Below are 26,248 nucleotides of genomic sequence, written 5' to 3' on the forward strand. Positions count from 1 at the left end.
ATTGTTTAGCATTGCTTTAGCTATATACCAAATATTTTGATATGTTTTATTTTTATTTTCATTCAGTTAAAACTATTTTCTAATTTCCCCTATGAATTCTTCTTTCACCCATGGGTTACTTAGAAATACATTATTCAGTTTCCACATATTTGGGGATTTGCATTATATCTTTCTATATTGATTTTTAATTTAATTCTTTTAAATTAGTTTAAATCACACTGCATAACTGCAATCTTTTTACATTTATTAACATATTTTATGTTTGTGGATCACAGTATGGCTTATCCTGATGACTGTTTCAAATACAGTGTATGTGTTGTTGGGTGTGGTATTCTGTAGATGTCAATTAGGTCGAATTGGTTGACTGCTTTATTCAAGTCTTCTATATTCTGTTTTTCTGTCTACTTATCCTACCAACTGTTGAGAGAGGGGACTGAAATCTCAAACCAAATGCTGAACTGCCTATTTTTCTACTTTCAGATCTGTCAGTTTTTACTTCTTATATTTTGTGCCTCTGTTATTAAGTGCATGTATATTCAAAAATTTTTCTATTTTCCTTCTGTATTCATTCTTTTATAATTTTGAAATATCCCTGCATCTCTAGTATTATTCTTTGTTTTAAAATACATGGGCTGATATCAATATAGTTACTCCAGCTTTCTTATGCTTGTTTTCTGTGGAAGGGAATCACCCAACCTTCACACTATCATTACTGGAAGATACATTTGTTTTGATCACAAAAATTTAAAAGAGGAATATAATGACAGTTGGAAGATACAAACAAGAAAATGTTGATTATAATTCTATATAAAAAGATTAAAAATCTGGATTTAAAATATTGTACATAAATATATATCCCTATACCCCCTCCCACTTCCTCTGCTAGAATTAACCACATGTTAACATTGGCTACACTTTGGGGAGCAGGATATGAGTGGGCAGTTAGGAAAGGCAGAAATGAATACAAAAAGTAAAATTTTTCACATTATAATTAATTTGTCTCTTTTCTTACTATACTCATTTTCTTTCCCTTATTTAACTTAACTAGTATTGTACATCAACATAAAAAAAAGGTGAGAAAATAGTTGATTGTTCCCAACATCATTCATAACATGAATGAAATGTGAATCTTTCATTATTAAGCCTGAGTGAAACTTCTGGCTTGTGATAACTCTTATTTAATATATCAAGGAATAGACTTCTATTATTATTTTCTAAGGTTGTGTGTATTTCTGTGTGTGTGTGTGTATTTAAGAGAGAGAGAGAGAGGGAGGCAGGAAGGGAGGGAGAGAACATGTGCATTTATAAGTGTTACAGATTTCCTAAAATTAAAATGACCCTTGTATTTCTACAACAAATGCCATTTGATTGTGGGGTGTGCGTACATGTGTGCGTGTATGTGTGTGTTTTAACAGACTATTGAATCTGTTAGTTAATAATTTATTTAGGATAAATACTACCTGAAGTGAGACTAGTCTAGTTTTCTTTGTGTGTGTGAGCCTATAAAACAGTGTACCTAATTTTTATAATAGCTTTTAATACACTGAATCTTTGAAAGAAAAGTAATGAGAAGAGACAAACCTTAATAGACATTAAAGCTTCGGTTACAAAAATAGAATATATAGTACTGGCTCATATAGACCCATGGAATAGAACTGACTTCAGAAATGAACTGAAGTCACTGCTGCTATTTTGTATAGGAAAGAACTCAGAGTCTCTAATTAGGGTACTAGGTTGGATTACTTAACAGATGGTCCTGGTGGAAGTGACTAGCTACTTGGAGGGGAGAAAAAAGTTGAATTCTTATTGCTTTAAGATATACAAAGAAAACTTCAAAATATTCTTGAGAAACATAAAAGACTTGAAGGAATAGAAAAATATAACATTCTTGGTTAGGAAGACTCAAAAATTACTTTTTAAATAATCTGTAGATTTAACATGATTGCAATAAAATACCAACAAGATTTGGGTGTATAGAATTAATCATGCTGACTCTAATGTTAAAAAAAAAAAAAAAAGGCAAGGCAGGAAACCCAGGAAAAATCTGAGGAGGGGAAAAATCAGGGGGAGAGAAGAGTCTAGCCCTAGCAGACATGAAAACATATGCTAAAACTACAATAATTACAATGGTAAGATACAGTTCAAAAAGAGTCAGATCAAAAGAAAAAAATTTTTTAAATAGACAAAGAATGTATTATATGATAAAGGTGTCATTTCAAATCAATAAGGAAAAGACCATTTGGATCAAGTAGCTGGACACTTGCAAAAAAAGTAAGAGTGGCTTCCCTCTTTACACCTTACATTAAAATAAACTCTACTTAGAATAACAAACATAATGTAAAAATGAAACCATAAAAGTACTATAAGAAAACATGAGATGATCCTTTTTAATATGTGCAAGGACATTTTTTCCTGAGTAAAATGGAGATGCCATAAAAAGACAAGACTGATAAATGCAACTATATAACAAACAAAAATTCCTGTATGTAGGAGAAAAACACTACAGGCAAAGACAAAAGAAAAACTAGTAAAAACTATCTGCTACTCATATAACTGACAAAGGGAGAAATCCCTGCTGCATAAATAAAAACAATTCAATATAAAATGGACAAAGGATATGAAAGAAACACAGAAAAAGAAACATAGTTAATAAAATTGCTTATCTTTATTCATAATAAAAATGCAAATTAAATGATAAAACATTTTGCCTACTGGAATTTCAAAACTAAAAAAAAAAAAAAACTGCTGCAAAATAGCACTAAAAGGCATACATTGAAAAAAAAAGGTGGGGGGGGGGGAATATAAAAGAGAGGTCCATAACCAAATACTTATTCTAGAGTAAGAGAAAAATGGAAGAAAGGAAATTAAAGAAATAAAAGAAGAAAGTTTCTGAGCTGGAGAGACTTACATGTTCAGATTAAAAGGGACCACTGAGCAGCTAAATGTAAAAAAAAAAAAAAACAACCTATATTAGACAATAAAAGATAAAGATAAGAGCCTAAAGGCTTTAGTGGGGTGGTGGAATAAGTAATAGCAAAGGAATGATTATCTGACTGGCAACTTTTCTTATCAATAAAAGTGAAAAACTAGTAATTACAATCTGTTGGAAAATATTTTGACCAGAAATTTTATAGCCAAAAAATAATCATATTGTAAAGAAAATATAAAGGTATTTCCATGGGTTTTACTTTCCATGTACCAATTCTAAGGTACCTGAGCTGTTATTACTTCAGCCAACCAAAGGTGGAGGTCAAGAAAGAAGATATTACATGCTACAAGTGGTGGAACCGACTCAGTGGCCAAATCACACAATAAATCTTATTTATTCTAAGAAAAAGTGATCTTAGGGTAAAGTTTTACATCAACCATAGAGAGTAATAAGCCCAAACTGGAATGAAATCTGCGTGGCCCAAGTAAAAAGTGTTAAGAAAAAAGAATACAACAAGTTCTAAGGAACAAATTAAAAACGTGGGAGTCATGAAGTATTAACGACACGCTGAAGAATGCATATGCTTATCCTTAAAACAGGAAAAAAGGCAACTTGAAATGTTGGGGGGGGGGAACAACAAAATGTGTAATACAATTATGCTTAAAATACAAAGCAAAATAGCACAGTATTGAGCAACTTACAGAATGTATAAAAAGAAGAACCATGTCATCTTAATAAGAAGAATTTTTTTGTGTGGTTCATGATGCTGAATATATAAAGAAATCTAATCTTAGCACTCTATTTGGCTGTGGAGTGAAATGTTTTTACATAATCATATTAATGTAAATACCATTAACTCCAACTATTAAAATCTACCTGTAGTCAAAACATAAGAAGACTTAAGTGTGGTCATAGAACAGAATGTAAAAGTTACCACACTACTTGACAATGTACTAAGTAACTGCATACATAACGTGCTGTGGAAGGGTGGAAGAAGACCTGAAAGGAAAAATAAGGTACTATCATCATTGTCTAACATAGTGGGGGAATCAGGAATATTACTGAAAGTTGATGTAACAGCAAATGGACATGTGAATATATTAAAAGTAGAAAAGTAATAACAAAAGCTAAAGAAAGGGGGAATGAAAGGATAGTGAGATGCTGATTAAACATGGTAACACAATTAAGAAACAGTAGCAGAAATTTTTAAAAATGAAATTCAAATGCCCAAATTTACTTTAATAATCTTCAAGTACAGTGACTATTAACAGAGGCAATTCTCAAATGCTATTATTCACTAATGTATTTCAGTTTAATACTGGAGAGGGTTATTACAGTTATTTGCTTTTAATAAAAATCTTTTGAAACACTAACTGAGGAACTCTATCTGGAAATCTTTATAAGATATAACAGTTTTTCAAGTGTTTAGTGTATTTCAAAGTGTGGTACCTTAATTTCCATTTTCTTGATTTCAGTTCCAGAAATATTGGCAGAAAAAGTAAAAAGCTGACAGCTGGGTATAAGGATATTACAAGATGACTCTAATTATCTAAAACGTTTCTTTTAAAAGAACAGTTGCTACTAAATATTTCATTGCTAACATTTGGTTTAAGCCATGGCTAGATGTATTCTATGGCATACTGGATCTGAACTTTGCAGCTGGTCGTTGATTTCCATCAACACTTCGAGACTACTGTCTATAGTAAAGCTAAACACATCTAAACTTTGGAAACTGAACTTTAAAAATGCAATGCAAACCCAGTTGAATATTTATGTATGTATTATATATGTATAGCTTTTTGTCTTAATTGTTGCAGAATAAAATGCTAACTACACATAAATGTCAGCTGAATTTAATATGGACACCCTATTACGTCCTATAATATGGTTTCTGCAAAGGGTACAAATAAGCATCACAAAGCAGAGTACAGGAGGTTGGATGCAAAACTGAGAGACAAATAGCTTAATATTCAGCAATGTGTTCCTACCCTAGAGGAATAGATATTATTTTATTAACTGTGAATATGGTTTTAAAAAATTTATTAAAATACATTCTCCTCCAAACATTATAAAAGATAAATTAATACACAAGCAGGAAAAAAAAGCTTAAAAAGGTGTGTATGTGTGCATAATTTTACTATGATAGTCTATCTACCTTTTCAGTGAAGCCCAAAATCAGAAAAGCAGCCAGGTATCTTGGGGGCAAATCTCACGTCTACGGTACTTACAACCTGGGTAATTGTAAGCAGATACTTAACTTCTTAAGACCTCATTTTCCTCACTGAAAAGTGGGACTAATCACTCCTTCCCTGACTTCTTTACTGAAATGTTATTCATATGACAAACATTTATTAAGCAATTATGTGCCGAGCTTATGTTAGAGGTACAAGATAAATAAAATGGCATTCCTGACCTCAAGAGGCTCACAGTCTATTGAGGAAGACAAATATGTAAATAAGTAAGCATATAGCTTAGTGTGTGTGCTGTAATAGAGGCTACGGAAGTACAGAGGGAGAGACCACCTCTGCCTAGGAGAGCAAGTCCAGGAACACTTTACACAGAGTACGCATAAGCTGAAGAGAGTATGCCAGGTAAACAAGTTACTGGATGGAAGCAGCCACAGCAAAAGGGGCTCAGCATGAGCACAAGCACAGGAGTCCAGTAAGGCCCAGGTGAGTCTGAGGCAGTTCCCAATGGCTAGACTGCAAGGTGTTCAGTGAGGGATAGTGTAGAAAATGTGCACAGAAAAGTAGTATGGTGCCAAATTGTGAGAAGAATTACAGTAAATGAATGAGACTGCACTCTACTTTGAGGTCAGTGTTCCTCAAAATCTTATCTCGGAGTCACATGTAGTAGGCTTAAGAGCAGGAAGCTTGTTAAAATGTATGTTTCCAGGCCCAGAGATCCACCGAATCAGAATTTCTAGGGTTTGGGTAATTCACATTTTAACAAGTTCCCCCTGGTGATTCTAATACACCTAAAGCTTGAGAAGCAGCAATGTAGATCACAAGGAATTACAAAACATTAAGCAGATCAAGTTTGTATTGTAGGGTAATACTTTGGCAGGAGCATGGAAGCAGTGCCAATCTCTTCTTTGCCTTCTTCCACAGAACCTATTTATTACAGGACATACACGAAATTCTGCTGATTATTTACATGTCTGAAAATTCTGGTGGCAGTGTGGAAAGTAAAAGAGAGAGGAGTAGAAAAGTGGAGAGACTGGTTGGGATACAACTGTGATACAAGAAAAGATTAAACTAAGGCAGTGACTGTGAGAAAAGATGGAGATGAAATCAAGAGGCATTTTCCGGAAAAATACCCAAGATTTGGTGATCAGTTGGCTTTGTTTTGATAGGTCAGAGATGATAGAGTCCAAGGTTAACAGAAATTTCTAATTTGGCTAAGTAGTGATGCTATGAACAGAAAATCATATAAAATAGAAATGTAAAAACATTTTCAAAACTGGAAGTCTAAGTGTAAGGTATTATTAACCAGGTTCCTTTCTAGAACACTTCCCACACTCTCCTTAACTTAGATGTCGACTGTATTCATATCTCTTTCAAAGCAAAAGTAACTCATGCTTATTATAGAAATTCATTCACTTAAATACTGACTTAAGTGTCTATTAAGATCCTGGGACTGTGCTCTGTACCTACACAGAGTACGTGGTGCATGGACGAATGAGGAAAACAAAACAGTCAAAAATGTATCTGATACAATCATTATCATTTTTCGATGTAGTGTCTTACAGCTTTTTTTACTACACATATTTTTTAGTTTACTTCATTGGTTTATATAGTTGTGCTCATACAGCATAGTAATTTTGTATCTTGCTTTTTTTCACTTGAAAAACATTTCCTTAAATTACTATAAATTTTCCATAAGCAATAGTCTTCTGACTACGTATTTCTATGGAAGACACAGCACTTAATATACTATTGAATTATTTTTGCTCCTATTTTATTTACAGTTATTATTTTATTTGAGTTCTATGTTCTTAAAAGTCTGTTTGCACAAGCTCATTTCTGGAATACAACACCCTGGAAATAACTCTTTCAGTCACTAGCCATTCAGTATCAACTTTTCCGCCTCATAAAACGTAAGTGGTTTTATTCAGTGTCATGCGGTTAGTAGGCAGGTTAGATATTTTGGTTCTGATGTAGAATTATAAGCAAATGTCCCATCTTACCACATCAAACCTTTTCTTTCTGCCCTCTCCCCAGTGTAAGAGAGAAATCATGTCTTCTCAGCCCAATGATCATGTCTTCTAGGCCAGCTAGAAAAAAAATAGCACGTGGCAGCTCAGGGGTACACTTTTCTCTTTCCAAGGATCTAGGGGAAGTTCTCTTTCCCCAGACAGATCTGACAGGGATTCACAAAGTGTTTGCATAAAGGGGATGAGTATGACATATGGAGATAAGAGTAACACGTAGATTTGTCATCTTATTTACATTTTCTATCCTTAGACTTTCCACTTCTCTAGGTGAAAGAGTTAGCAGAAACCTACTCAGAGTTTTCACAAAATAAATTCTGCCTAGTGTGGTTGTGCTTCCTTTAGCAAATCCATATACATATAAAAGAACAGATGGGAGAAAGAAACATAAATAACAGTAAGTCCAGTGGTCACATTAGTACCAGATGTTGTGAGATAGTTGTAATTTCTAATGTTCTGTTTTCTGTATTGTTCTAATATGACTTAAGAGTAATCCATCTGAGGAATAAAGCAGATTTTTCAAAGTGCTTTCAAAAATTAAGACTGAGAAAATATGATCCATATATGTATATCTGTATTTTTTTTTAAAAAGTAGCTGAATAATTAAACATTTTTTCCCCATTTAGTCAATAAACCTTGTGCTTGGTAACATGCTAGACCCTGGGTTTATGGTGGCAAACAGCACAAACATAGTCTGTGGACTTACACACTCACCACTTTCCTTGAAAACTCTTAAATCACTCTTAACTTACAATGTACATTTTTTTATACCACCTTGTACAGAAATGTTTTGTGAAAAGATATAATACATATTCAGCAATCTAGAATACAACAAAATTATATATGGAATATATAAAATACATGTAGTACTTAAAATGCTGTGGATTTATGCATGTGCATGCATGTATCAGAGAGAATGCACATGCATAGATAATAGTTTGTTGTGGCCATAACTGCAGGCCATCTTGGAAATCAACACAATTGCTTAGCAAGTCTAAAACAACAGTTTTCTTCCAGCACTGGGACAAACTGCTGGTTTTTTTGGTTCAGCACTGGAGACTTGGTATTAGAGGCCATGCTGTATAAACATTACGTATGTCTGAGTAACAGAATCATACTCAACAAAGTGAGTTCATACCTACACAATGAGATCCACTGAGGTGACAGCAAAGTCACATTTTAAATCACATGTCTACTTTAAAGCAAAAGCTCAGCAGTGGGATATGAATGCACTCTTTAAATAATTACTTTTGTCGTGTTTTTACTTTTTGCTGAGTGTGTACAATTAAATTCATGTAAATTAAATGTAATGGGAGTCCACTGTTTACTGATTAGATGTGGAACTTCAGTTTTCTAATCTGTGAAATGGAGAGACAATGTGTATTGGAGCGCTATTTGTGAAGATGAAGGGAGATAACATAAAGTCTGTAATATTCTCCTTTCCCAGATTCATGATACTAAAGTTTGGGTCTGAGGTAACTCACAATATACATACTAAAGTGTACATTTTGAAAATCAAGGACATTTTCTCCCACAGTCTGTCAGTAACTTCATTATTGTACAAGGGCAGTCTACTGTTGTGTTTTTATTTTTTAATTTTTCATTGTGCCTACCACCACCACCACCCAAAAGATACAAAATTCTATACAGTTTTACATGTATAAAAAATGTCTGGGAGTATACTTAATAATTCTTTAAAAGCAAGTAACAATGAAAAATGCTGAACGACTATGCCAAAAATTAGATACTTTCTAAAGCAACTTCTGTATAAATTAATTATAATAATATATGTAGTTTTTAAAAGTGTGTGGGTTTTATTGAGAGAGAAAGACTATGGGATTATCAACTTGAGAAAAATAAGTTACCTTGTGTGACACTGAGAGCAATCTAAAAACTGCTGAAAAGTAAGAGGTAAGAAAACATAACCTCACATATAGTTACCAAAAACTTAAATACAAACTAATAATCTCACTTACATAAGGTGCCAACAACAGTACTGAAACCAGGTAGACGATGCTGCAGAAATCTGCATCAAAGATGCCAGGCAGCTACTTTAGTGATTAAGGCAAAGACTTAAGAGACTGAATCGATGGAAATATTCAAAACACGTGGCTGCTTTCCTTATTTTCACATAAATGACATATAAGTTTTATACAATGTCTAGTCAGGGTAAACTAGGTATCAGAATGATATACAAAAGAGTTAAATCTGTATTAAAGACTTCATAGAAAGTACAAGAGAGAAGTGAGATAGATATAAGAAGCTTTAAAACATGACCTGAGAATTCTACAAAAGCCATGTAACACACAGACCATACGACAATATGACACAAATACTACTTAGTGTATGAAGAAAGACAAGGGAAGGAAATACCTAGTAGCATGAAACAAGTACTGCTTCAGTAGCAGAGTGCTTTTAAAGTATCTGCTGGGGGCAAACAAAAGTCTAGGACCAGAGGGCTTCAGAGAGGAATTCTATCAAACATATAAAGAAGAGCTAATACTACTCCACCATAAAAAAATAATAAAATAATGCCACTTGCAGCAACATGGGTGGACCTGGAGATTGTCATTCTAAGTGAAGTAAGCCAGAAAGAGAAAGAAAATTATGATATGATATCATTCATATGTGGAATTTAAAAAAAAGACAAACAAACTTATTTGCAAAACAGAAACAGACTCACAGACATAAAGAACAAACTTGTGGTTACCGAGGGGGTGGGGGAAGTGGGGGGAGGGAGGGGATAAATTAGGAGTTCAAGATATCCAGATGCTAACTAATATATATAAAATAAACAACAAGTTCATACTGTATAGTGCAGGGAACTATATTCAATATCTTACAATGAACTATGGTGAAAAAGAATATGAAAACAAATATATGTATGACTGAAGCATTATGCTGTACACCAGAAATTGACACAACATTGTAAACTGACTATACTTCAATTAAATATATATATATATATATATATATATATATATATATATATATATATATATATATATACACACACACACACACACACACACACATAAAAGAAGAGCTAATACCTTTCCTTCTTAAACTATTCCAAAAAACTGAAGAGGAGGAAACACCACAAAATTCATTCTATGAGGCCACTATTACCCTGATACCAAACCCAGACAGTGACAGTACAAAAAAAGAAAATTACAGGCCAATATCTCTGATGAATATAGATGCAAAAATCCTTGACAAAACATTAGCAAACAGAATTCACCTATATATAAAAAGGATCATATACCATGATCAAGTGGGATTTACACCATGGAGGCAAGGATGATTCAATATCCACAAATCAATGTGATATACCACATTAACAGAAGGAAGGATAAAACCCATATGATAATCTCAATAGACGCAGAAAAAGCATTTGACAAAATTTAACATCCATTTATGATAAAAACTCTCAGCAAAGTTGATACAGAGGAAATATATCTCAACATAATAAAGGCCATTTATATGACAAACCCACAGCTAATATCATAATCAATGGTGAAAAGCTGAAAGCTTTTCCTCTAAGATCAGGAACAAGACTAGGATGCCCACTCTTGCCACTTCTGTTCAACACAGTACTGGAAGTTCCAGCCACAGCAACTAGACAAGAAAAAGAAATAAAAGGCATCCAAATTAGAAGAGAAGAAGTAAAACTGTCACTATTTGCAGATGATGTGATACTATATATAGAAAACCCTAAAGTTTCCACACAAAAACTATTATAACTAATAAATCAATTCAGTAAAGTTGCAGGATATAAAATTAATATACAGAAATCTGCTGCCTACCTACACATTGATAATTAACTATCAGAAAGACAAAGCAAGAAAACAATCCCATTTAAAATCACATCAAAAAGAATAAAATACCTAGGAATATACACCCAAGGAGGTAAAAGACCCATACTCTGAAAACTATAAAACACTGATGAAGGAAACTGAAGATGATACAAAGAAATGGAAAGATATCCTGTCTTATGCAAGTGCATGCATGTATCAGACTGGAAGAATTAATGTTGTTAAAATGCCCATACTACTCAAAGCAATCTAGAGACTTAATGCAATCCCAATCAAAATACCCATGACATCTTCCAAGAACAAACAATTCTAAAATTTATATGGAACCACAAAAAACCACAAATAGTCAGAGCAATCTTGAGAAAAAGAGAACAAAGCTGAAGGTTTCATACTCCCTGACTTAAGACCATACTACAAAGCTACAGTAATCAAAACAGCATGGTACTGACACCCAAAACTAACACAAAACTGTAAATCAACCATACCTCAATTTTTAAAAGCTACATATCTTTCTCAGAGATAATAAAAGGACATATATTTTCTTAAAAAAAAAAAAACAGTATGGTGTTGGTACAAAAATAAACAGATCAATGAAACAGAATACAGAGCCCAGAAATAAATCTACATACCTATGTTCAATTAATCTATGACAAAGGAGGCAAGAACATGCAATAGAGAAAAGATAGTCTCTTCAATAAGTGGTGCTGGGAAAACTGGACTGCAACATGTCAAAGAATGAAATTAGAACATTTTCTCACATCATATATACAAAAATAAACTCAAAATGGATTAAAGACCTAAATGTAAGACTGAAAACCATAAAACTCCTAGAAGAAAACATAAGCAGAACACTCTTTGACATAAATCATAACAATATTTTGGGGGATCTGTCTCCTAAGACAAAGGAAATAAAAACAAAAATAAACAAATGAAACCTAATTAAACTTAAAAGCTTTTGGACAGCAAAGGAAACCACCAACAAAATGAAAAGATAACCTAAAGAACGGGAGAAAAGGTTTGCAAATAACATGACTGATAAGGGGTTAATATCTAAAATACATAAATAACTCATACAACTCAACATCAAAAAAAAAAAAAACAACCCAATTAAAAAAAGTGCAGAAGAGCTGAATAGACATTTTGCCAAAGAAAACATACAGATGGCCAATAGGCACATGAAAAGATGCTCAAGATTGTTAATCATCAGAGAAATGCAAACTAAAATCACAATGAGATGTAATATCACACCTGTCAGAGAAGCTATGATCAAAAAGAACACAAATATCAAATGTTGGTGAGGATGCGGAGAAAAAGGAACCCTTATACACTGTTGGTAGGAATGCATATTGGTGCAGTCACTGTGGAATACAGTACGGAGGTTCCTCAAAAAAGTAAAAATAGAACTACTATATGACCCAGCAATTCCACTCCTGGGTATATATCTAAAGAAAATAAAAAAACAAGTTTGAAAAGACACATGCACCCCAATGTTCATAGCAGCATTATTTAAAATAGCCAAGATATAGGTGCTTCGTTAGTGCAGTAGGTAGCACGTCAGTCTCATGAAACAGCCAAGATATGGAAGCAATTTAAGTGTCCATCAACAGATGAATGGATAAAGAAAATGTGGTATATACGTACAGTGGAATACTATTCAGTCATTAAAAGAATGAATTTTGCCACTTGCAACAATATGGACCTCTAGGGTATTATGCTTAGCAAAGTAAGTCAGACAGAGAAAGACAAATACTATATGTTACCACTTATATGTGAAATCTAAAAAATAAATGAATGAATATAAAAAAATGGAAACAGACTCACAAATATAGAGAACTAGTGGTTACCAGTGGGGAAAGGGAAGAGACATGGACAGGGGATTAAGAAGTACAAACTACTAAGTATAAAATAAACAAGGATATATTGTTTGTACAATGCAAGGATACATTGTACAGCACAGGGAATATAGCCAATATTTTATAATACTTTAAAAAGGAGTATAATCTAGAAAAATACTGAATCACTACTTGAACATCTGAAACTAATATAATATTGTAGATCAACTATACTTCAATTTAAAAAAAGAGAAAAAAGGTATCTTCTGGGGATTCTGAGATTCTAGGAATGGACAGGGAAAATAAATCCATAGGAAGCACAGATCAGCTGTGAAAAATGTACTTCTGTTTACTTAATTCACTTCTGTCCATGAATTCCTTATTCTTATAATGTTAAATCTCCATATGCTAACTTCAAATTCCCAGAGTAAGAACAAAACTTAAAAAAAAAAAAGTTATAATAGAACAAAAACCAAGCATTAATGTCAAGAAGCTTGTTAGAAAGAAACCTTGTTATTCACTCTCCAGAGAGTGGCTCCATTAGCAAATCCTCAGAAGGGACTGAATTCAATTCACTACACAACATTAAATCCCCTAAATAAATCCATATGAATATGACATAGTTCATGCTCTCAAGAAGCATACAGATACTCACTGAGTGCTCACTATGTGCTAAGTATTGTTCTAAATGCTTTCATGTATTAGTCATTTAATCTTTATTATAATGCTATTATGTAAGTATTGTTATTATCCCTCTTTTATAAATGAGGAAATACGTATTAACCCAGACAATATTTAGCCCAGACAGGTTAATAACTGCCCCAAAACACAAAACTAGTAATTGTGATAGTCTGGCTTCAGAGTATATGGTCTTAACCGCTGTGACATATTTAGGAGAAGAAAAGTTAAATTAAAGAACCTTACATACACTGACAATATTTTGTGGATTTTCTAAGCCTTTCCTGACTTCAAATATTCTGTACAGTTGTCAGATTAGTTGACCCCATTCTGACTGGGAAAAAAGTTATTTGCAGGAGGAATGTCCTCAACCAATTTATGTCTGATATTTATACTCAACAAAAGACCATCACATGATTCATTTAGCTGTGCTTTAGTAGTTGTTCATTAGTAGATCATTTAGCTGTATATTAGCTGTGTCTGTGAACATCACATGGCTGTAAAAAGAGCAGGCTTTAATTGCATAGATTTTGAGGAAATCTGAAGTACTACATTATCGCTAAGAAAGCTAAAAGTTGGTCACTTCCAGTGAAGAAAAAACAAAGAAACTACCAGTCTCCACACTATAAAATTATTAATATTATAAGTTGCACTGAGTTTTACTACCATTGTAATTATGAAGACAAGCACAGAAATTGCTTTGATAAAGCCAAGTTCAATTTTTACAACTGGCACATAGTTAAAGAAAAAGAATATAAACATTACTTTCATAAATACTTTAAGATGCTGCCTATCAAGTTCTCAATTGCAAATAATAATAGCCATTAGATTTTAAGGAAATCTTCATGTGGAAAATGACTTTAAAATGATGTTATTACTAATATATATATATATATATAATATGTATAAAAATGATAGTGTGATAGTTTTTCCTTTTTTGCTGTCATGTATGGTTTGATTTTAGATCAGACTTCATAGTAGTACCTAATTTCAATCTTTTCCTCCCAAATTTTTCCATTGATGTTGCTTTACATTTGATTACATGTTCTGTAAATCTACATTCCAGAATAGTAGCTTACTAAGGAAAAAACTCCAAGGTTTTTGTACGTGCCAAGAAGTTAACCTCCTAAGGAAAACACACAATTCACTTGCTTTTAGGCTAAAGGCAGTCAATTGTTTCAAAATGCAATGTTACTTTCAGGTCTAGACCTGCAGTAAGTTCATCAGAAAAGTACTTGGAAAACTACAATCTGTAAAAGAAAAATAAGCCACAGAAATCTGCTTAGCTTGTTGAAAAATGAGTACATACTCAAAATAACTCTAAATAATATCTCATTACCTGAACAGTTTGCTGGTTAAAAAATATTCAAAAGTTGAAGGTGAGTAATTTGAATACTTATAGAAACAACAAATCAATGACATACACACTACTGCCTTCTGATCAAGGACAATTATTTTTGTCATCTTTCCATATATTTGTCTGCACAACAGACATCTAGAAAAAAGAGGCTTGCTATGCCTCTGGAATTATGTTTCTAAGATTAGAACCTATTTTCTGAAAACCATCTAGTGGGATGGGTTACCAAAGGAAATTATGGAACATATTTTCCTAGAAGTCTTTAACAAGTAAGGATGGTGTCCAGTGGCTATTAAGGCTGCTGTGACAGGTTTGCTGGCCTTCATAACCCTGGCAACTGTGTGCAATGGATGATCTACTCTCAATGCCTGTCATCTAACTGCTCTCAGTGCCAGCAACCAAAATGGCCATGCCTGCAGTAAGTCTGATCCTCCAAAGTCATTGATGATTTTGGGAAGAAAAAAAATTTTTCTAGTCCATTCTTTTCTGATGGCAGCTCTTCTCTGCCACAGAATTTTATATAAGGGACTTCAAATATGTGCAAATTTATAATCAGGCATATAAAAAGATTTTAGCATCTGAAAATACAACAAACTGAGATAGACTATCTTCCCTCTAGGAAGTGGCTTCCTTACGCTTCCCTGAAATCAGACATAAGACTTTAAAATGCTACGAATCTCAGAGAATTTAGCAATGATAAAGAATATCAGAAACTTTACAGGTGAACAAGCAAGTGCTGAAAGGTCAAGATCTAAGGCCAAACGGCTGGTTCAATACAGAATCTAGATTTTTGGACTCTTGATTCAGTGCTCTTTTAGGACACAGTCTCTCCTAACCTATCAATCTTTGTTAAAAATGTCCACAAACATCAATAGGAATAGGCAACTACTCAATAACTTACAGAAAATTATTTCCTGTATCCTTCATAACTATACTCAGTAAATAATAAACTAAGACTGGCACATAGCAATTTACCTACTTTTCAGATAGCTTAAAGCATATAGCTACTAACTAATAAAAAGATATGAAAAGTATTTTGATACACAATTATGATTCTACTGCAAAAAGATCACTTACTGATCACCTACTTTTGGGCACTATGCTAGATGCCGAGGACACAAGAATGAACACAAACATTGTCTCCTCTTGTTAAATAATTTATGCTTAAAATTATCGTCTTAATATTGCCTTAAATCTCTATAGTACTTTATAAGATGTATCTCTCCACTGAATCTTAATAACTCCAGGTGAGTTATGATTAGAACAGAATGATTCTATCCCTAGCGCAGCTTTTGTCACATCACAACACTGACTTCTTTGGCTTCCACTATACAAATGTTTAAAATCTGAAGTGTACCAGACCAGATGAGCATAGTCTGCAAGAATTTTTAACCTTTTTCTGTTTTTAAATCTCACACTTACTTCAAATGGCAATGCTGGCCCTGATACAGAGACTTCTTTGTAACAACTGCAATTATATACTAAAAGTTACTAAAACTTAACCTCTTAAAAATGAGCACAATTCAGATAAATTATCAAGCTAACTACTAAAATGATACAGTATAAGTAAGTTTTGGGGGCCAAAAATGAAACATGTTATTCCTTACATATATACCAATATACTTGAGATCCAATTTGAAATTTGAAAAAAAAAGAAACATATTATTCTTCTATTAATATAAATTTAACATAATGATTAATATGTATTTATGTTTCCTTAAATAATTTTATGCAATTTGGATCATTTAAATTATCTTGTTAATCATATGAATTACTCAGCAAGCAGCATACTGCAATTCCTACTGTATTATTGCAGGAAAAGAGGCAAAGATGAGAGATATCTGCCTCCTTTTCCCCAAACAAAGTAGCACTTTGGGATTGGAATTTAGTCTTTCAGCCATCCAGACCAAAGTGCTAAAATCCGTACTTAAGAGTTTCACTGTTAAGAAACGTTAACCTTAAAGAAAAAGCTCTAAGCCACCACTTCTACTACAAACTTACAAACTTTGTATTGAAGCATTTTAACTTTAAACTCTCCAAATGGCATAGTTGGGTAGGGGGAGACAGAACATCTAAAAATTCATTAACCTACATCAATTAATTTGTATTAATAAGAGATTAAATGTGAATAATATAAATAGCTATAAAACATTATCAGTATATCTAAGGTTAAGTGACCTTTCCGAATGCTGGAAATCTCAAGACTGTAAGTTGAATCCTCAGACTTTATTGTGTTGACTCAGGTTTCTTTTTCACACTCTAAGACTTCATTTTTTCCTACCCATGGTTTTTAATTTTTATTATAATTTTTTTCTAAAAAGATTGATAGAGTTCATTTTATACATAAACTTAAGGAAAACTCAAATAGGTTAATTTGCTTTATACAAAAATAAGACTGGTATCAAGAAACTTCAGCAGAGATATTATTATATTGTGTATAAGGTTACTTTCTATTACCAAATAAAGGTTAAAATAACTATACAAAATTAAGATACATGGCTCCCAAATAGAGAAAAATATCAATCACTTCAGTCTGCTAACTGATACTGTAACTGCTTAATCTGACATCAAGAACATTCTTATCTTCTGAAATTGGTCCTGACCAGAGGTATACTTCTTTATCTCCTAGAAGTTCCAAAATACTGTCCCTGAATTTTAAAGTTTGGTGAACAGAGATTTCACCAAAATCTCTGGGTCTTCTTTTGTAAATCATCCTTAGTCTTAATTTGTTCCATTCTTTTGGAACAGTTAAGTCTGAGCTTACATTTTTTTGGAGATGGTTTAAGGTCATCAGTTTAGATTCTCCCTTCCTCCATATTATGTATTATTTGTCATGGTTCAAACCTCTAGGCATAATTATTTTCCAAGCAGGTTGACTAACACCTGGGTGTTTGACAGTGGAACAGGTTTCTAAGAAAATGAAACTAAAAGCCATGCGGTTTTTGGTCCCTAGTCACACCTGTAAAACTGGCAGTCAGCAAAGTGGAAGATAGGGTTTATTACATAAACTGTGTCTTTTTTCTTATCTCAGATAAGTCCACTCATGAGCTCTAACACCTCCTAAGGGTAAAGGAAATGAACATGTATTAAACACCTGATCCAGGACAAAAACTTTCTTGGATCTACACTATCTCATTTAATTCAACAACAAAAACAATAACAACCCTGCTAAGTAGCAATTACTCCCACTATACAGATTAGGAAATCTGTCCAAAGTAATCATGCCAGTAAGTATAGAAGCCAGGTTTTGAACCAAAGAGGTTCAGATTTCCCAAAGCCAATATTTTTAGTACTCATAGGATTTTAAGGTTAGATCACTAAGTGCCATGTAGAGCACCCAATACAATTCATCTATGTTACAGATAAGGAAACTAAGGCCCCAAAAGACTGAGACCTGCCCAAGGACACACACTTGTGGTGAGGTTGGGATCTGAATTCGTATCTCCTGATTTCTATGTATAATTATTTTTGCATGTGTGTGCATGTGTGTGTGTGTTTGAGTGTCACTCTTGATATAATTTATATACAATTTATAATATCTCAACTGTCTCCAAATGAAATTCATATGTGTGGCAGGTTCAGGGATATGTATTTTTAGTGACCAAAAATAATTAATGCATTTGGCAAGAATAAAAATTTAATCAGCATTTATAAATTATTACATGTTGTAAAGAAGTCTGTTGCCAATATATTTATTTATTCAGTCAATAAGTGCTTATTATGTACTAGCTACTATGCTTGGCAATGAGAATACAACTGAATAAGACAGTCCTTATCCTCATAAAATTTACATATTGGTGGAGGATACAGACAAATAAATAGGCAATTACCAATGCATGAGTCAATGCTATGACAGTGAGAGTACAAGATGCTATGGGAACAGGAAGCAAGGACACCTAACCCAGACTAGACTTTTCAAAGGAGGTGACATGAAAGATGAGTAAGAGTTAGCCAGTTAAGGAAGGGGTATAGAGTGTGCAAATGTTTCAGGAAAAGCAAACAGCATTTGCACGTGAAGTAGGGAAAGGCCAAGGGAGCTGCAGGAGGAGGGAGGAGAGAGAAATTCAGAGAGGGAAGAAAGAAACAAATCATATAGGTCTTCAAAAGCAAGGGTTTACAATCTTGTCTGTTAGAATTACCTGGGGAACTTCAAACAAACAAACAGATGTCCAGGCACCATCTCAGACCAATTAAATCAGAATCTCTAGGAATGAGACCCTGGCACTGCTAATTAGATGCTTCTAACACGAAGCCAGGATTGAAAACCACTGTTTAAGCTACAGGGGGAATTAAACACACACAATTACTAAGAATAAGGGAAAAGGTGATCTTAAGTAATTAAATATATCTCTGGGCCCTAGTTTCTTTATCTATTGAAAAGCAGGCTGGAGCAAGTTAGAGATAGTATGAGATAATGAAAGGAGTCACAAAACATTAGTTTTGTCAATGGTCTATCACCTGACACCTGTCTGACCTTAGATAAAAACGTCATTTCTCAGAGACAGTAATACTGCCTTCTCTACAGGATTGTTGTGTAGCTCAAGATAAGTATTCTTAATAAAACAGCTCAATAACTGTGCAAATAAAATATAAGCAATGATTTTCCAAGACTTATGCTTTTAAAGTTGCACAATTTTTTTAAGATCATAAATATTTTCACCAGAGACGAAATCTTTAAGGTGCTTAAGAAACATAATTCATTTAACGAATATATGTATGTATATGCATGGCTGGGACATTGTGCTGTAGACCAGAAATTGACACATTGTAACTGACTATACTTCAATTTAAAACAAAAAGAAACCTATTTCATTTAAAGAATCACTCCTGCCTTGATATTCAAGATATTAAAATAATAAAAAAGAACTGATTCTTTTAATACTATTCTAGTTGCTAAAGAGATCAAACAGGATTAAGTTAGCCCCTTTCAAGTAAACAGATCAACAGAGTAAATGTCCTTTAAATAGTAATAGCAAATGTTAAATGTTAAAAATTCTTTATCCAGTAAAGGGCACTAATAAGGAAAGGTATACACAAAGTAAACTGTTTTAGGAAAAGTTATTATGACCTACTTTACTATGTAAGTACTTTATTTATAAATTTAGTTAGTTTTTTTTTTTTAAGGGAATACTTATTTGGGATGAAGAGGATCTTATCCTGACAGGAAGGAAGCTCTGCCTTGACAAGGGCTGTTCCATGCAGAGCCAGGCAAAGCCACTACTCCTTTACAGTCCCCCTTTTACAAATATCTAGCTCTGTGAGAATATATACTTTTATGTAGCAATTTTTTTTTATTTAAGAACAGTATTTGTATTTAGTGACATTTCTTTAATGCTATACCCAATTTACTTAAAGTTTAAAAAGAAACCTTTAGACATATAAAAACACTGTTGTGCATTTAAATGTGGTTCATTTTAAATTCTTAAACTAAAACTGGTAAGAATGCCTTTCAAACTTTATATTTATAGTCAATGATAAAATATTAAGTTAATATTTATTCACTTTCTTATAACTTTCCCCATGATGCTATTACCATTATGATGTGCCATCATTTCTTTCAACCACCTATTTTGTGATTTTAATAGGAAAGCACTCTATTTTATAACGATGAAGAATGCACACGATAATTTTGAAAAAAGTTATGGATGAAATTTTAATTTTATCCAAAAACATGAAATGAGAAAACTAAAAAACAAAACACCAATACAGACACACACACACACACACACACACACACACCCCCACTGGGCCCTCTACAGATAATTTTGGCTGATGACACTGCAGAACAGTTAATCTGATAATTAAAATTTTCCAGAACATGTGATGTTTAGATAGAGATCTATGCTGTCAACCAGAATTCAATGCTTCAGTTAAAAAATGTTAAAACTTGAATACACAGACATATTAACAAATTAACACTGCAGTTGCTTCTAAAGTCCATTAATAAAGACGGTGTTCCGATTTATACAAATCAGCAACATGGTATCTTAAATATTTTCCAGGTCTTTCCTTAACTACACGCAATCCAGCACATAAACAAATTTTCTACGGAGCAATGTAAGCAAATACCCAGAAAACCTAGTTTCTAAGCAGGAAAACACGCGACCAATACTGCCCACAGTGAAATGTGGCCGTAATAATTACTCGACGACTTGAGCTACCAGGAGTTTACCCTACCCAAGTTTTCTAGGGGTTCCTCCAGGCCTCACAAAGTACGATTCAAAATACCATCTCGCAAACCCATGTCCTGCATGTGCACAAAGGCGCAGTGCTGGAATGAGGAAGCTTCATCAAACGAAATCACAACTCTACTTCATTAAAAAATATGCACGCTGTTTTTACAAAGGCCCCTCTTGTTCCGCTCCCCTTACCCTTTACATAACTACGTAAACAGGTCCCCAGTTACTGACATCTAAGAAAACAGCTTTCGATTCCCAAGTCTGGTAACTAGCCACCATCGCCACTATTCCTTTAGCATCCTAAAATAAACCCCTCAAGCCGCGGTCAAAATACAGTGGCCGAACGTCTGGTGTTTACATAGAACAATTCTGGGCGCTACCCTACCTTTCTGAACCACTTGGGAGCTATGAAGCAGGTATCACATAATAGACTTACTAAAGACACAAATCACGAGACAATCTCTCAGGTCTATGAATGAAAGATCCAATACGTTTGACTGTCTCTCGGTTAAAAGGAAAAAAACAACTTCGAGTGTAAGGGTGGGAGGAGAACTGCGGGGTGAGGGGAGCGGTTTTCCTTCCATGCCCCAGCCGGGCGATTTAAACCCAGCAAGCGCAGGGTCGCCGGGCTGGTGGGGCTGGAGTCCTTGGGCGTGACAGCCCCTCAGGAACTGCTCGCGGCTCGGCGCCGGGATCCCTGACGCCGCGGAGATCGCGGGCCGGGTGGGTGTGCAAGGGCGCGGGGGACCGAGCCACTGAGCCGCCGGGGCGGCGGCCCTGGGCGCACTTCCTCACTCTCCAGCCGCCCCATCCCCAAAAATGGGAGAGGAAGGAAACCAGGAGCAAGGCGGCGGCCAGAGGGAGAAAAGAAGGAGCGGCGAGCCTTCGCCTCTGCATCTGGGTGAGGCCAGCAGCAGGCGAGGGAGAGGGAGCGGCGATCGCAGGCGAACTCCGCTGCGGGCCGATGCCGCGAGAGACGACCGGCGGGCAGCCCCCGCCCGAGACGGCGGACGCGCCCGAGAGTCCCCGGCACCCACCCGGCCCCATCCCGACCGCGCCCGCTCCCGCTCCCGGCCAGTCTGCGCTCTACTCACGCTCGGGGCTCCTCCAGGCTCCGCGGCTCTAACTGCATCGGGTCCCAGCCCCGCGGGCGGCGGCGGCGGCGCCGAGGGAGAGGAGAGCGGGCGGCACGGCCCCCGCCTCCCGGCCCCTCTCCCCCGCCGCTCCGGAGTTGCCCGGCCGGGCCCGAGCCCTGCCTCGCCGGCGGCCCCAGCCCCAGTGGCCGCGGCGGCAGCAGCCCGAGACCTCAGCGGCCGCAGCGGCGGCACCGGAACTGCCGCTTTCTCCTCCTAGCTGCTCTCCTCGCTAGCCCCCGCCACACGCCCCCGCCCCCGTCTCCTTTCTCTGTCACCCTTGTTTTTTTTTTTTCCTTTTGTTTCCAGAATAAACTTTATTGGTCTCTTTTTCCGCTCACATCGTGTAAACAAACAACGAACTCTTCCCCACCCCCTCGACTCCCCCCTCCTCGGGCAGAGGAGGGTAAGAGCTGAGGAGGGGCCGAGCCTACTATGCTCCGGAAGCAGATGCATAAAGGAGGGGAAGTGAAATTCCAGAGACCAGGAGGGGGAAGTGGGCAAATCGGGTTACAGTGTGCCATTGCGCCTGCGCTTAACTTTTCTGCCCGAAGTTCTGGTGGCGTTGGGGTGTTTTCCTGCTGGGCGTGTGTTTAATACTGTTGTCTTTTGCAGTGGTGAGGCTGTGTGTCATCGTAGGGCTGCATATGTGTAGTATATCTGTTTCTACAAGCAGCAGGCGGGCTAGAGTAGAGATACAGAAAGGAGTATTGGGAACAAGTGAGTCCATTCACTTTTGCGCCCATTAAGGAAATGAGATTTCCTCTCGTGGGGAGAGAGAAGGGGGCGCGGTGGCTAACCGCGGCTGTCAGCGGCTAACCAGAAGTGGATATCGGTACTAGAAAGAAGGCATTTTACGAAACTTTGTTGCGCGTCCTGCCAACGTAAGTGTTAAGTTGTAGCCCATCCCGAAAGAGGAATACACTGCCACAGCCCTCTGCAATCCTTTGACTCACTCGGGGAGACGTTTTGCAATGTCCTTTTTTTCAGATTTGAATCAGCTTGTAGGATTCAATTCTGACTATTCAGAATACGTACTTTTTTCGCGTCTTTGCCACAGAGACTTCAAAAAAGCCATTTTGGCTGCAAATTAGATTCAAAGTGGTGCTTGGTACTGCGTACCATAGAAGCCTGTTTTTGCTTGAGAGTAATGGGATCTTGTTGCCTTTGGGGATCGCTACTGGTAAGAGTCGGATTTTCTGCGTGTTTCTCCCCCTAGTGGTCCTTCATTGTAGTGGAAAGGCGTAGAAACAATGATTCTTAGAAGTTTGCCATACAAGTCCTAAAACTAGGGCTTTCACTTGGATTTTTAGAGAGTAAAGGGCTTGGAGGTGACCCACCCTAGAGATGTTACAACTTGTCATCCAGAGCAAAAAGCTCACCAATAACCAGTTTTTGCTCAAATACCACAAGCCTACACCCAATCGTAAGTGAATGTATGATTGTTCAGTGGTGCAGGGTTAGCATTTACTGCCCAATTCACAGTTGATGTATTTGGTTTATTTGGTGACTATTGATCTATTATGTTTTATCTTGCTTCCAAAGGTGTTTGCACTATTATTCAGTATTTAGTGTATGTTAAGACATCTATATGACAAAACCCATTGCTCAAGTTCCTGCAACTGAAAAAAGAATGTTTTAAAGGAAAAACTGAAATAGTGATTCTTAGACTGTTAATCAAATAAAAATGGAACACTTCAGAATTAAAGAATTATTTTCTAAAGTCAGGAGGTGAAATGTCCAAGACATTCTATTCTATTACTATTCTATTCTATTCTATTATTCTATTCTATTCTATTCTATTCTATTCTATTCTATTCTATTCTATTCTATCATTCTATTCTAACACATTGGAATGATAATAAAAGTTACTTGCCTTTTGGTTTCATTTCCATTGAAAATAAAGGTAACTGATACACAAATGTGACAGTCAAAACATTCTCTAACACTTAAGTTACTACTAAACTTTGAAGTCATTTGGAAACAGGAGTCAACTTGCTTACAAAGAAATATACTTTGGATGTATAAAATTGCCAAGTCAAACAGTAAAAACACCGAGTGATAACACAAGTGAGCCGTCGTGTAACACGTTAATTTGGTTATGGTCAGAAAACATACTTTTAAGATTTCATTTCTTTTCCATTTGTTAAGGTTTGTTTTGCCCCAGAATATCTTGGTGAATGTCCTATGTACACCTGTAAGGGAATATTTCATGTGTGTTGCTGAGTGGAATGTTCTATATCAATTATATCAAGTTGGTTGATAATTTTAGGTCTTCTGGGGTTTGGGTATAGCTCAGTGCTAGAGCACATACTTGATATGTGTGAGGTCCTGAAATCAATCCCCAGAACCATTAAAAAAAAAAAAAAAAAGGTCTTGTATATCCTTACTGATTTTCTCTAGTAATTTTGTTGGTTTCTGGGAGAGGAGCATTGATGTCTACAACTATAATTGTGAATTTGTCTATTTTTTTTCTCTTCTGTATATTTTTGCTTTATATGTTTTGACGCTGTATTGTTAGGTGTACATGCACTTAGAATTCTGTTTTTGATGAATTGACTCTTTTTATTGTTATGTACTATCTCTCTTTGTCCCTTGTAATATCTGTGTCCTGAAATCTGTTTTTTTCTGATATTATGTAGGCATTCTACCTTTCTTTGACTAATATTTGCATGATATATATTTTCCTATCTTTTATTTATCTGTATTGTTTTATTTAAAATGGGTACTTGTAGACAATACATAGGTCTCTCTTTTTTTAAGTCAATCTGACAATCTTTTTCTTAATAGCTGTGTTTAGATGATTTACATTTAATGTAATTATTGATATTGTTGCATTTGGGCCTACTATTTTATTATTTATTTTCTGTTTGTTCCCCATGGTTTTTCTGTTCCTACTTTTCTGCCTTCTTTTAGAATATTTGAATATTTTTAATATTACATTTTAATTTATATATTGTCTTTTGGATCTATTTGTATTTTTTAAAATAGTTGCTCTAGGGCTTACAATATATACACGTAAACTTTCATGGTCTGCTGAGTGTGAATATTATATAATTTCAAGTAAAATGTGGAAAGACACCTTGCAACCATTTAGGTTCCTCTCTCCCCTACTCACTGACTTCTATTTTATACTTGGTATATGTATTGTATTTATATATATGGAAACCCCATCAGACAATTCTGTAATTTTTGCCTTCAACAGTTATACAGGCATACCTTGTTTTATTGTGCTTCAGTTTATTATACTTTGCAAATATTGCATTTTTTTACAAATTGAAGGTTGGTGGCAATCCTGAGTCAAACAGGTCTATATGGTGCCATATTTTACAATAGCATTTGCTTACTTCATGTCTCTATGTCACATTTTGGTAATTCTCATGATATTTCAAACTTTTTCACTATTACTATATTTGTTCTCATGATCTGTGATCTGTGATCTTTGATGTTACTACAGTGACCCGCTGAAGGCTCAGATGATGGTTAGCATTTTCAGCAGTAAAACATTTTAAAATTAAGGTATATGCGTTTTCTTTTTTTTTAACATTTTTTTATTGAGTTATAGTCATATTACAATGTTGTGTCAAATTCCAGTGTAGAGCACAATTTTTCAATTATACATGAGTATGTGCATTTTCTTGACATAATGCTATTGCACATTTAATAGACAAGTGTAGTAAGAACATATCTTCTGTATGCACTGGGAAACCAAAAAATTTGTTTGACTTGCTTTATTGTGATATTTACTTTATTGAGGTGGTCTGGAACTGAACCTGCAGTATCTCCAAGGTATTCCTGTGCATATTTTAGAGAACCTAAGGATAATCTCCACTCCCAACTCCTATATTCTCTTGGCTAGCTTGCTCACTTCTTTTCATTTAAATGTCAAGGTGCATTTCCCTGACCAGCCTTTTAAAAATTACACACACTCTCTCAACCAGGGCTCCTATTATCCCTTCCCAATTTTGTTTTTCTCCATAGCTCATTACCATCTAACATATTACCTGCTCCTTTGTTTATTATATGTCTCCTTCTACAAGAGTGTAAATTACATGAAGGCAAGGATTTTTATTTGTATTATTCACTGCTATGTATGTCTCCAGTTTTCAGAG

General features: G+C 35.2%; 1 protein-coding gene across 1 annotated transcript in view; it reads right to left on the reverse strand.

Moving 5' to 3' along the window:
* The window catches only part of PIK3CA (phosphatidylinositol-4,5-bisphosphate 3-kinase catalytic subunit alpha), a 79,666-nt gene extending 57,142 nt beyond the window's left edge, over positions 1-22,524 (reverse strand). The window contains exon 1 of the mRNA XM_074367541.1: positions 22,098-22,524. The gene's annotated coding sequence lies outside the window, so the exon portion shown is untranslated. The remainder of the gene's footprint in view (positions 1-22,097) is intronic.
* Between the last annotated feature and the right edge of the window lie 3,724 nt (positions 22,525-26,248).

This window comes from Camelus bactrianus, chromosome 1 (assembly GCF_048773025.1).
Source record: "Camelus bactrianus isolate YW-2024 breed Bactrian camel chromosome 1, ASM4877302v1, whole genome shotgun sequence".
In the NCBI taxonomy this organism is placed as follows: domain Eukaryota; kingdom Metazoa; phylum Chordata; class Mammalia; order Artiodactyla; family Camelidae; genus Camelus; species Camelus bactrianus.